This window comes from Phytophthora cinnamomi (genome assembly GCF_018691715.1).
Source record: "Phytophthora cinnamomi strain GKB4 chromosome Unknown Contig87, whole genome shotgun sequence".
Taxonomy (NCBI): domain Eukaryota; phylum Oomycota; class Peronosporomycetes; order Peronosporales; family Peronosporaceae; genus Phytophthora; species Phytophthora cinnamomi.
In genome coordinates this window covers 366,674-380,359 of record NW_027151020.1, presented here as the reverse complement: position 1 = coordinate 380,359, position 13,686 = coordinate 366,674, and positions in this window count along the sequence as shown.

Sequence of the window (13,686 nt, the reverse complement as noted above, 5' to 3'; positions counted from 1 at the left end):
AACTTTGCGACATTGTTCACGAAACGGACTCTCCCGATAGTAACTGACCTCTTGATAGCGATAACCGTAAATCTCGTATCACTAACCACAAAATGGAGGTTAGATGATATTTTGACATGAGTTTGAGGTCTAACAGTTTATTAGAGTTCAGTGGGCACGAAAACGGGGGGACCCACTGTAAGTAGGAGGTGCCACTATTTGTGATACCAGATCAAAGATGATTATCTGTGTTGTTTGTCAGAGATTTGCTCGCTCGTTCATGCACCAACCGTCTCATCTGAACCGCCTATCCAAAAGTCTATCATTTTCTGACCCCAGTTGTTTCTTTAGCTATAAAGACTGCGAGGTTGCAAGATTCGCACAGTTCAGGTGCAAATATACGTTTGTTCCGTGGCTTGTTTTCCGTAGACCTTTGGTTCCCACTTCGCAATTTGTTTTCCAAGACACACCATCCGCACCAAGAAGCACCAGCAACATCCAGAACCAATCATGCGTCTGCCGTACATCCTAATGGCCGCTGTTTCGACTCTCTTCGTTCACCAAGTTCCTGTCACCGCGTCTGTTGGTGGTGACATTGCGCTAACTGGTGCAATGTCGTTGGGATTGTTGCACTTTGTTGGCGCCGACCAAAGTGTTAGCGTCCAGACTCGACTTCTGAGAGGCGACAACATCGACGAACGTGACGAGGAAGAGAGAGGATTTGAGGACATGGCTACGGTTAAAAACTTTGTCAAGGAGATGTTAAGGAAGGAATCGTTTTCAGCTGTCGACAAAGTGAATGATCTGGTGACCCTAAAAAAAATTTCGGCTTCGGTAGACGAGCACTTGGCATCGGTGTTCAAGTTTGCACACGACAACAATATGAGCCCAGATGATCTGGCCACCCACCTGAAAACTATTCCAAAAGCGGACGAAGCCATTTCAGAAAAGGCGGTTGCAATGTACTCCAATTACTTGGAGGGACTTGGCAAAGAATAACTAGCCTGAAGAGAAGCGATTGCTAACGATGTGAATATCGGTTTGCTCGTAGAACAAAACGCGAAGACTTACCAGTTCTCTTAACGAAGAATACAGATTTTGTTCGAGAACTTTCGCGACAACATCGTCTAATTACTTTGTCAAAGTCACAGCTCATTCTTCACGGTACAATGCGAGCTGATAGGATATTGGTTCGCAGTTCGACAACTTGCTACCTCCGTACTGAAGAAAATGACACTTTAAACTACGTGGTATACGATATACTACCTGCGTTCGGAAATAGTTAACCATTTGTTTTTTTTTTGCTCAGCGCTCCGCCTCGTTCATATTCCTGATTATAAAATTGTGGGAGTGCTGGAGATCTAGAGTTGACACTAAGCATGCACAGTCCAGAGAGGCGCAGGCGTTTAAATTGTGGGAGGGCTAGAGATCTAGAGTTGACAATAAGCGAGGCACAGTCCAGAGAGGCGCAGGCGTTCTTGTTCCGCCGCACTACATACACAAAAATGGATCTAAGATCTCACTTCATCCTTGAGGGGCACATGATTTGGCTTCGGGTGCTACGAGGATCCCACTTGCTGAGAGATGTTGCATCGCATGGCAATGATGTTGGAAGACTGTCCGTTCGCATCAGTTTGTACTTAGCAAATGTTCGAGCCGGTAATCATTTCCACCATTAGAGTTCATGATATGCTCCATGGGCGCTGCAGCGGGAAGCGCGAGCCCTCCGTCCAAGCGTCGCTCTCAGCCTTCGCCTCACGCTCATCGTCAGCAACCGAGCCCTCCATCGTCGTCGGATCCCACATCGCTTCCAGCACACGACGCGCGCCAAGTCGAGCGTGGGGCACGTAGCGCATGTACATGCGAGACACGGGGGGAATCGGTTCGGGCACGAAAGGCGGGCGCTCCTCGTCCATCCAGGAGAACTCCAGCGGCAGCCTCAGGTTCAGCTCCATCGTCTCTGTCGAATCCGTCGAATCAGGCGTCCAGTCCTCGGCGCAGCAGCGTCAGCTCGTGGCGTCGGCGAGGTGGGGGACGAGAGTCGTCCGGGCGGTTGGCAGGGGCAGCCGGGTGGCGGTCCATTTTGCACTCTTTCTTGACTTGACCACAGCTTCTACTCGATCTCCCATCGAGTTGATTCCACGCTTCCAATGCGCTCGACAACTTGGCGGCCCACGTGGAAGTACATCGCAACCCGGACGATCTCCCCACGTGTAAGCACGCCTCCTACGCTGCGAAGCAGTAGGGTTTCCCAGACGGCCTGGCGTTCACTATCCGTAATCTCCCTCATCCACAACTTTCGAATTGAATCCAGAAGCCAGTGTGCGGTGGCCAGTGAGCGGGGGAAAGCGCGGGAGATTCAGAATTCAAACCCGATCGGTTTAGAAGGTGAATTATGTTGAGTAGGCTGAAATATTAATTGAAACGGTCATCTATTTCCGAACGGAGGTAGTACTGTTTTTCTAAACGCACTCGAAGGTACTAGTAGCCGTTTAAACAAATTTAAATGAATTTGCATAAATAAATTCGACCGAAATGATTTTTTTTCAACAGGGCGAGAAGAGCCTCTCAATCTCACTCCCTCGGACGAGAATTTTAGACGGGAGCCGGTAACTGTGAATTACCGTCTCCAATGAAAGTTATATGAGGTATGGAGCCGATAAAGACCCGAAAATAGCCTCCCGTGTCGCTTTAGGAGTGGTGCAGGAGACGGCAAATGTAACGGGGTTACACGCACAAGTGGCTTCAAGCCACTTGTGAATTTTAACAGATAAATATCTGTTAAAAGTTTTAGATACTTCCTCACATTGGTGTAAGACACACCGATGGATACATTGAAGTGGACCACCACAATGAGTGGACCACACCTACCCAAAGATCCTATTGGTAGAAAGCAGCATCTTTCTACCAATTAGAGACGTGCATATTGGTGGGGCTCTGACAGCCAGCCGCTGTCAACCCCTACCATAGATGATAAACAGTTTTTAGCAGATTTTAGAGGAAGATCAATTTACAAACAATACAGTTCTCATTTTACCTAATCTAAGTCACTTGGAATCCTTTTGTTACTTAACTTATATTTGTGTACTCAAATATAATTAACCTAAGTAATTACTAAGTACTTACGCTTCCTCATACACGTTGCCCAACGTGTAAGCTAAAGTAGTGAGTCAAGTTAGACCCACTACACCTGGTAGCACTTTGTAGTCCGTCCAACGACCGACTGCTTGACGTTCGTACGCGGTGTACGAACGCGGAGCCGAGAACCACATGAGCACGGAGGTGCCCATGGAGAGCTCCAACACGCCTGCAACGCATGTTGCACGCGCTGACTGCCCCCACCTGTCTGACCCAGAGTGGGAGGCCCTCCAACGACTGTCAACAGTCATTGGAGAAGCGGCGATAGCCACGATGCTGCGTACGCTATCGCCGACGGAGCAACATGGTGTTGCTCTGGGATTCATCATGAAGGAGCAGCGTGACGCTGCTTCCTCAGCGACGGCGTCGTCAGGGACGACACCGCGTGCTCAACCATTAAAGTTGAGCGTAAGCAATTACGTGGGAAGAGAGGGCGAGCCTCTCCTCCGATGGCTTGTCGAACTCGACACAGCCATAGCGGCTCGACGCATCGTCGACCCGCTGTCGAAGGTCGCGTTCGCCATGTCCTGCCTTGGCGGACGCGCAAGGAGTTGGGCGTACGGACGCCGACTCTCAGATCCTACGTGCTTTAGCACGTACGAGATATTCAAAGAGGAGCTCAAACAAGCGTTTGAGCCCCCCGCAAAACGAGTTCCGGTCGAGGGCGGAGTTCCTCGACCTTCAGCAGGGTAAGCATGACGTCCATGCTTACGCGCAGCGTACACGATATTTGGTATCAAATATCGTGACTAACCCGATTGACGAGGCGACCAAGGTCGTCACGTTCATGAAGGGGCTTATAGATGGGCCTGTGAAGACCTATCTCTTCCGAGAGTACCCGAGTACTCTCGAAGCTGCGATCACTCTTGCCATGCAAGAAGAGTTTAGCCTGCGGCAGGCTAAACTCCATGTGAACGTGCCGAGGCCGCAACCGCGCCCGGTAGCGAGGTCGGGAGGTCCAGAACCAATGGACCTCTCGAATGCAACAACTGCTGGTTACCAGCAGCAGGGAGGTAACGTGCGATGCTTCCGTTGCGGAAGGATCGGTCACTTTGCACGGGAGTGCACAGCTCCCATGCCCCCTGGAAATGGCCGTCGTGGCGATGCTAGGCATCGCCGCCGACCAACAAAAAACGCGAACATCCAGTAGGCGCGGGGCGCCCTACTGGTAATGCAGTCACGCGTGCCGACATCGGGGACGCGACACTGAGGACTGCAGCCCCCAGTGAGACCAGCTCTCACTGCAAGAAACAAGATGACAGGCCAAACCTAGTCATCTTGAAGGTTTACTCGAAGAGAGCGAGTGACTCTCTTCGAGCTTTGATAGATTCAGGCGCGTCGAACAACTTTGTTCGACTACGAAGCCTGTCGAGACTTGACTTCGAGGAGGTAGATACACCTCGAAGTCTTCTGGAGGTACGATTGGCAACAGGTGCCATCGTAAAAACCGAGAAGCGCGTCGTGAACGTGCGCTTCTCGTACAAACAACAAGTGTTTGCCGAAAACTTTATCGTCCTGGACCTGGACGATAAGTTCGACGTAGTAATGGGCATGCCGTGGCTTGCACGGCATGATCCGGTGATAGACTGGAAGAAGCGCACGCTCGTGCGCTTCGGCCGCGACAGCGGAACAGAGAGCGATGGCCCTGTTACCGCAGCGCGCGCACCAGCAGGTGCGCGCGGCTCACCAGTCGAGACAGCGCTTTATGCTGCTGTCCCGGAATGCCCAAGAAGTGCGCGAGGGCGCGCACAAGTGAGACCCACGTCGGCAATGCTGCCGACGTCGGAAGAAAAAGATGTGTTGGTTCCGGGAACCAACACCCACGTTCAAGCGTGTAAGGGACAGTCCCTGACCCGAAGCAGTCAGGTCGACGACGACGCGTCGGCTCCGGGAGCCGACGCACCCTCGGTCATGAGGGGCTCCGCCAATAACTGGCGTCGAGGTGACGAAGGCGTGTCAACTCCGGGAGTTGACGCCGCAAACAGTGCGGACGGTTGCAAACGTACCGCACTGACGCAATTTGCATGCTGTCGTGCAGCCGGGCTGCACGACGAAGCGCCATGCGATCAAGCCGGGCTTGATATCGCGCGCCCGCAGACAGGGTCCGCCGGCGAACGACTGTCCACGGCCGGGCCTGGACAAGAAGAACAACTGTGCGGAGCCGGGCTCCGCACAACAAGAAGACGGCGCAAGCGGAAAACGCTGCGCAAGTCTCGGTCCGGGACCGAGACGCAACAAGAACAGTCTGCTGGGCAGACTGGGGCGGTGACGCCGGACGTCAAGACGCTAAGCGTCTTGACGCGCACCGATACTGGATTCTAGTATCGTGACATGGAACTCGCTAGTCCTCCGACGACGGCGTCGGAGTTGACTTCGCTTCCAGCCATGAGCTGGAATCGCTTCACGCGCGACTTGCACGATGGACGCATCGAGCAAGTCTGCGTTCTTTCGGACAGCGAAAGAACGAAGAGCGAGAGCGAAGAGCTGAGGCAGCTCTTCATGAGAAGTACCACTGAGAGTGAAGACACTCTCAGTGCGAAGACGAATTGAGAGCGCTTCGAGGAACAAGGTTGGGACTCGCTGAAGTCGAGTCCCTATTACGAATTGTTGAGGGAGTACAAAGACGTACTCCCGGAAGACATTCCTGCGGAGCTTCCGCAGGATAAGGGCATTCAGCACGAGATTGATCTCGTGCCGGGCACGAAGTACTGTGTCACGCGGCAGTGGCCACTGCCGCGAGAGCAAGTGAAAGCGATCGACGACTTCTTTGAAAGTCGTCGTAAAGCAGGACAAGTGCGGGAATCAAAGTCCCCGCACAGTGCTCCGACGTTCTGTGTCAAGAAGCCACAGGGCGGATGGCGCATCGTTCATGCTTACAACAAGCTGAACGATGCGACGGTACCGGCGCAGACGCCGATACCGCGAAAAGATGTTATCATCGATTCGATGGCCGGGAGCACCGTTTACAGTGCTCTCGACTTGCGAGATGGATTTTATCAAATCCTAATGCGTGAGAGCGATATCCCTCTCACGGCAGTGAGCACGCCAAGCGGCATGCTCTGGGAATGGCTAGTAATGCCACAGGGGCTTAAGAATGCCCCTGCGACTTTCAACAGGTGCGTGACGCACTTGTTGCGCTCGGTGCGCGACTTCGCACCGAGCTACTTCGATGATGTATTCATCCACAGCCGAGCTGTGGACGGGAAGACTCGACGTAGAGATGCACAGGGTGCATCTCCGGAAGCTACTTGAGCTTATGCGAAAGCATAAGCTCTACGCGAACCTGAAGAAGTGTATCTTCGGGGCGAGCGAGATACCCGTCCTCGGGTGTCTCGTAGGGAAGAATGGTGTCCGCCCTGACCCAGAAAAGGTCAGAGTGATTAACGAATGGCCAACGCCATCAAGTGTCAAGGAACTGAGGCAGTTCCTTGGACGGCCACGTACTTGTGCAAGTACGTGGAGGACTATGCGGGCAAGATCCGCCCGCTGTCACAGCTTCTTAAGAAAGAAGCTGTGTGGAATTGGACACCCGATTGCCAAAGGCATTCGATGCAGTCAAGCGGGGCTTGACTGAGGCGCCGATCTTGGCAGTGGCTAACCAAGATCGCCCATTTCATGTAGTGTGTGACGCATCCGATTTCGCGATCGGATGCGCGTTAATGCAGCACGATCACGAGGGCCGTGATCGTGTCGTCTACTACCAATCGCGTCAGCTGAAGCCAGCTGAGCGCAACTATCCGGTTCATGACAAGGAACTCCTTGCCATGAAGTATGCACTCGCAAAGTTCCGAGTGTACTTGCTTGGGAGTAGACCATTTGTGGTCTACACCGACCATGCTTCACTGCGCACCGCAGTGAAGTCGCCACATTTCACAAAGAATGGCGAGATGGCTCTCATTCTTTGCGGAGTATAACTTCCGGGTCGAATACAAACCCGGAAGATTGAACGTGGTGGCCGACGCGTTATCACGTCGGCCGGACTATGCAGAAGCTGTTGACGTCAATGCCATTGACGTCATGCGATCGAGCAAACCCACATCATCTCTGTTGGATGATGTGAAGGCCGCGTACGCGCACGACGCGGACGCGAAGCTCTTGCTGGCCTATGGCACAGCGCCTTCTGACAAGTCCCGTCAGAAGCTGCCCAAGCACCTTCGAGCGCGTGCACACCGCTTTCGTGCACGAAGGACTGCTACTTTACAACGCAGTCGACGACAACGCGGATCGCGTTGTCGTGCTTAAACGACCATGACCTGCGACTCAGGATCATGTACGAGTATCATGATGCCCCGACTGTGGGACATCTCGGACGTGAGAAGACTTACGTCCTTCTCACGCGCGACTTCTACTGGCACCACCAGTATAGTGGGTGCGCAAGTACATCCGTGCTTGCGAGGTATGCCAACGCGTGAAGCCTGCGCCGTTTGCGCAGGCTCCATTATTAATCACTACCGACTCCGTCGGAGTGTTGGAAGTCCATGTCTTTGGACTTCATCTTTGGTCTTCCCCGGATAGCGGAGGGAACACCGGTGTTGTGGTCTTTGTAGACCGTTTCAGCAAGATGGCACATCTTGCTGCGGTGCCAGCAGAGGTGACCGCGAAGCAGACAGCCCGTCTGCTCGTCGACATGGTGTTCAAACACCATGGCATGCCGTCCGACATCGTGTCGGACAGAGACCCGCGCTTCACAGCGCATCTGTGGCAAGAAGTGTTTACACTTCTTGGGAGCCAGCTTTCCATGTCGACTGCGGATCATCCGCAGACGGACGGTCAAACCGAGCGCGTGAATCGCGTGCTCGTCGATATGTTGAAGAGCTACGCTCACTCGTTCCAATACTGGAGCGAGTGTTTATCGATGGCAGAGTTTGCCATCAATAACTCAGTGCATGCCTCGACCGGACATACACCGTTCTACGTGAATGCCATGCGGCATCCACGCCTCCCGAGTTTACTCGGAGTGATGGATCCCACTTTAAGTGGGGGAGGATCTACGACTGCAATACAGCAGCCGCAGAAAACCGCTGACACTTGCACAGTGTCAGCTGCAACAATGGACAAACCACATGAGTCTGCGCAGGGCGCAGACTCCCCAACAACATGGCTTAACGACCACGGGTCTGCGCAGGGCGCAGACACCGCAAAGAACCACGCAGAGGCCGGGCCTCTAGCGGAGAGCGAGCTGAATGACTTCAGCTCGGATGCAATCAGTTTCATCACCAAAAGACAAGCCGTGATTCGGTTTGTCCAAGACACAATAGCAGCTTCTGTTGATCAACAGAAGCTGAACGCAGACAATGCGGGCAGAGGCAACACAAATGAATTTAAAGTTGGTTCATTAGTTTTGTTAGCTACACAAAACCTGCCTAGACATGCAGTTTCGGATTTCGGAGCAAGCAAGCTTGCTCCGCGCTTCATCGGGCCGTTCACTGTGTTGGCACGGCACGGCAACGCATACACGCTAGACATACCGTCTAGCATGCGCCTCCATCCGACCTTTTACGTCGGACGGCTGAAGCCATACCGGCAGCACGAGCCATCTAGCTCGGCTGACCCGAAGCCTCGGCAGGAGCCGAGGCAGAAGCGGAGGACTTGGCCTCGGCGACGAGCAACCTCTCCTCCAGCGCGCGGACGCGCTGGAGCAACCCCTTCATCTGGGTCCCCAGCTCGACCTGGATGTTCGAGGCGGTCTGCGAGACCGCCGCAACTTGGGCCTTCTGGTTCGCCAGCTCCTGTTTCAGGGCGGCAAACTCAGCGCCCTGCAGACGCTCCACGACGGTCACCCGGTCGTGGAGAGGCGGTAATTGATCTGCCCCGGGCTGATCATACCCGGGGCGTGTTCCCACCCCCGCTACCGCCGATCCGTGATGCCCACGGCTCAACCCGCTGGATTGTTGAGCGGATTGTTGACCATAGTATCCCGAAAACGAACCCTCAAGGGGCTCGTTTTCGTATTCGTTGGAGAGGATTTCATCCCCATCAAGATACATGGGTGACACGGAACGTCTTGCTGGAGGACGTTCCGGAAATGGTGAGGGCGTACGAAGAGCAGTACGCGCTGGTGCAGCGGAAGTAACACGAGCGCTGCGATCATCGCTAGCGCCCGAACCCTCACATGCTAAGAACTTAGCACGGAGCTCTTTGAGACTCTCGGGCACACGGAACGACGTGTACCCGTTCAGGTCGCGGTCGCTCAAGCGGACCGCGCCTGGGAAGCACTTCGTGCACTGAAAGCCCTCGGGCACAGCGCACGGCACATTCGCCTCCTCAGCAGCAACATGAAGTTGCTCCAGTTTTCCACGCTTCGAGTACGTCTCGAAGCGATCACGCGCTTGCTTAATCCGATCACGGTAAGCACTCGGCCTCTTGTTGAAGTTCTCAACAAAGGCGTTCCAGCTTTGACAAAGTGCCTGCCATTCGGGCACTTTGCTGCGAGAAGACGTCTTCTTGCTTTGAAACCATCGGAGCTCATGAAAGAGTCCGATGTAGTAATCGCGCCTTTGATGCGTTTCCGCATCAAAGTGCAGCTCGGCAGCCACAGCGTCATCTTTGATGGCGCTGCATACGTACAGCGGCACCTCATTCGGAGGTACCGAGTTCCCAAACCGGTCCGCGATCTCGGACGCGGACGGCATCCACGGATCGCGCGCTGCAGGCGCAGCGCGCGGAGAGCCTTGAGCTTTAACATCACGCGCTGCAGCAGCAGCACGCGGAGTACTGAGAGCCCCAGCTGAAGCGAGTGGGGTATCACTCTCAGTACGCGAACGCTTCGAACTCGAAGCGTCCGATTCGTCCCCTTCACGCGGGCGAACGTTCTTGGCGTGAGGGTCGAGCGATTCGCTCGAAACTGAGTCTTTACGTTTTGAGGGCGAGTCCTCCTCGCCCTCCATGTCTTCATCGTCGTCGTCGAAGTCGACGACGTCACCGTACTTCGCCTTCTGGCGTTCGAAGTAGTCGTCGATGGAGAGATGACTCCCCATCGACTTAGCGGACTTCTTCTGAGGCGCGCTCATCGTTGAATGAGCGCGGATTTCTTCTCCAAACGCGGAGAATTGACGAATGGTCAATTCCAAAGATTGACGTGCGGGGACCCCGCGCGTCTAACCTTAAGGGGGGGATGGTGTAACGGGGTTACACGTACAAGTGGCTGCAAGCCACTTGTGAATTTAACAGATAAGGTTATCTGTTAAACGTTTTGGATACTTCCTCACATTGGTGTAAGACACACCGATGGATACATTGAAGTGGACCACCACAGTGAGTGGTCCACACATACCCAAAGATCCTATTGGTAGAAAGCAGCATCTTTCTACCAATCAGAGACATGCATATTAGCGGGGCTCTGACAGCCAGCCGCTGCCAACCCTTTCATAGATGATAAACAGTTTTAGCAGATTTTAGAGGAAGATCAATTTACAAACAATACAGTTCTCATTTTACCTAATCTAAGTCACTTGGAATCCTTTTGTTACTTAACTTATATTTGTGTATTCAAATATAAGTAACCTAAGTAATTACTAAGTACTTACGCTTCCTCATACACGTTGCGCAACGTGTAAGCTAAAGTAGTGAGTCAAGTTAGACCCACTACAGCGAGCCTCTCCTCCGATGGCTTGTCGAACTCGACACAGCCATAGCGGCTCGACGCATCGTCGACCCGCTGTCGAAGGTCGCGTTCGCCATGTCCTGCCTTGGCGGACGCGCAAGGAGTTGGGCGTATGGACGCCGACTCTCAGATCCTACGTGCTTCAGCACGTACGAAGTGTTCAAAGAGGAGCTCAGACAAGCGTTTGAGCCCCCCGCAAAACGAGTTCCGGTCGAGGGCGGAGTTCCTCGACCTTCAGCAGGGTAAGCATGACGTCCATGCTTACGCGCAGCGCGCACGATACTTGGTCTCAAATATCGTGACCAATCCAATTGACGAGGCGACTAAGGTCGTCACGTTCATGAAGGGGCTTAGAGATGGGACCGTGAAGACCTATCTCTTCCGAGAGTACCCGAGTACTCTCGAAGCTGCAATCACCCTTGCCATGCAAGAAGAGTTTAGCCTGCGGCAGGCTAAACTCCATGTAAATGTACCGAGGCCGCAACCGCGCCCGGTAGCGAGGACGGGAGGTCCAGAACCAATGGACCTCTCGAACGCAACAACGGCTGGTTACAGCAGCAGGGAGGCAACGTGCGATGCTTCCGTTGCGGAAGGATCGGTCACTTTGCACGGGAGTGCACAGCTCCCATGCCCCCTGGAGGTGGCCGTCGTGGCGATGCTAGGCATCGCCGCGGACCAACAAAAAACGCGAACATCCAGTAGGCGCGGGGCGCCCTACTGGTAATGCAGTCACGCGTGCCGACATCGGGGACGCGACACTGAGGACTGCAGCCCCCAGTGAGACCAGCTCTCACTGCAAGAAGCAAGATGACAGGCCGAACCTAGTCATCTTGAAGGTAACGTCGAAGAGAGCGGGTGACTCTCTTCGAGCTTTGGTAGATTCAGGCGCGTCGAACAACTTTGTTCGACTACGAAGCCTGCCGAAACTTGACTTCGAGGAGGTAAATGTACCTCGAAGTCTTCTGGAGGTACGACTGGCAACAGGTGCCATCGTAAAAACCGAGAAGCGCGTCGTGAACGTGCGCTTCTCGTACAAACAACGAGTGTTTGCCGAAAACTTTATCGTCCTGGACCTGGACGATAAGTTCGACGTGGTAATGGGCATGCCGTGGCTTGCGCGGCATGATCCGGTGATAGACTGGAAGAAGCGCACGCTCGTGCGCTTCGGCCGCGACAGCGGAACAGAGAGCGATGGCCCTGTTACCGCAGCGCACGCACCAGCAGGTGCGCGCGACTCGCCAGTTGAGACAGTGCTTTATGCCGCTGTCCCGGAGTGCCCAAGAAGTGCGCGAGGGCGCCCACAAGTGAGACCCACGTCGGCAATGCTGCCGACGTCGGAAGAAAAAGATGTGTTGGTTCCGGGAACCAACACCCACGTTCAAGCGTGTAAGGGACAGTCCCTGACCCGAAGCGGTCAGGTCGACAACGACGCGTCGGCTCCGGGAGCCGACGCACCCTCGGTCATGAGGGGCTCCGCCAATGATTGGCGTCGAGGTGACGAAGGCGTGTCAACTCCGTGAGTTGACGCTGCAAACAGTGCGGACGGTTGCAAACGTACCGCACTGACGCAATTTGCATGCTGTCGTGCAGCCGGGCTGCACGACGAAGCGCCATGCGATCAAGCCGGGCTTGATATCGCGCGCCCGCAGACAGGGTCTGCCGGCGAAGGGACACATTACCGTGCAGCCGGGCTGCACGAAGGAAAATGCGGTCAAGCTGGGCTTGATACCGCGCGCCCGTGGACAGGGTCCGCCGGCGAACAACTGTCCACGGCCGGGCCTGGACCAGAAGAACAACTGTGCGGAGCCGGGCTCCGCACAACAAGAAGAAGGCGCAAGCAGAAAACCCTGCGCAAGTCTCGGTCCGGGACCGAGACGCAACATGAGCAGTCTGCTGGGCAGACTGGGGCGGTGACGCCGAATGTCAAGACGCTAAGCGTCTTGACGCGTACCGATACTGGATTCCAGTATCGTGAGACGGAACTCGCTAATCCTCCGACGACGGCGTGGGAGTTGACTTCGCTTCCAGTCATGAGCTGGAAGCGCTTCACGCACGACTTGCACGATGGACGCATCGAGCAAGTCTGCGTTCTTTCGGACAGCGAAAGAACGAAGAGCGAGAGCGAAGAGCTGAGGCAGCTCTTCATGGGAAATACCACTGAGAGTGTCTTCACTCTCAGTGCGAAGACGAATTGAGAGCGCTTCGAGGAACAGGACTGGGACTCGCTGAAGTCGAGTCCCTATTACGAATTGTTGTAGGAGTACAAAGACGTACTCCCGGAAGAGATTCTTGCGGAGCTTCCATAGGATAAGGGCATTCAGCACGAGATTGATATCGTGCCGGGCACGAAGTACTGTGTCACGCGGCAGTGGCCGCTGCCGCGAGAGCAGGTGAAAGCAATCGACGACTTCTTTGAAAGTCGTCGCAAAGCAGGACAAGTGCGGGAATCAAAGTCCCCGCACAGTGTTCCGACGTTCTGTGTCAAGAAGCCACAGGACGGATGGCGCATCGTTCATGCGTATAACAAGCTGAACGATGCGACGGTACCGGCGCAGACGCCGATACCACGAAAAGATGTTATCATCGATTCGATGGCCGGGAGCACCGTTTACAGTGCTCTCGACTTGCGAGATGGATTTTATCAAATCCTAATGCGTGAGAGCGATATCCCTCTCACGGCAGTGAGCACGCCAAGCGGCATGCTCTGGGAATGGCTAGTAATGCCACAGGGGCTTAAGAATGCCCCTGCGACTTTCAACAGGTGCGTGACGCACTTGTTGCGCTCGGTGCGCGACTTCGCACCGAGCTACTTCGATGATGTATTCATCCACAGCCGAGCTGTGGACGGGAAGACCGACGTAGAGATGCACAGGGTGCATCTCCGGAAGCTACTTGAGCTTATGCGAAAACACAAGCTCTATGCGAACCTGAAGAAGTGTATCTTCGGGGCAAGCGAGATACCCGTC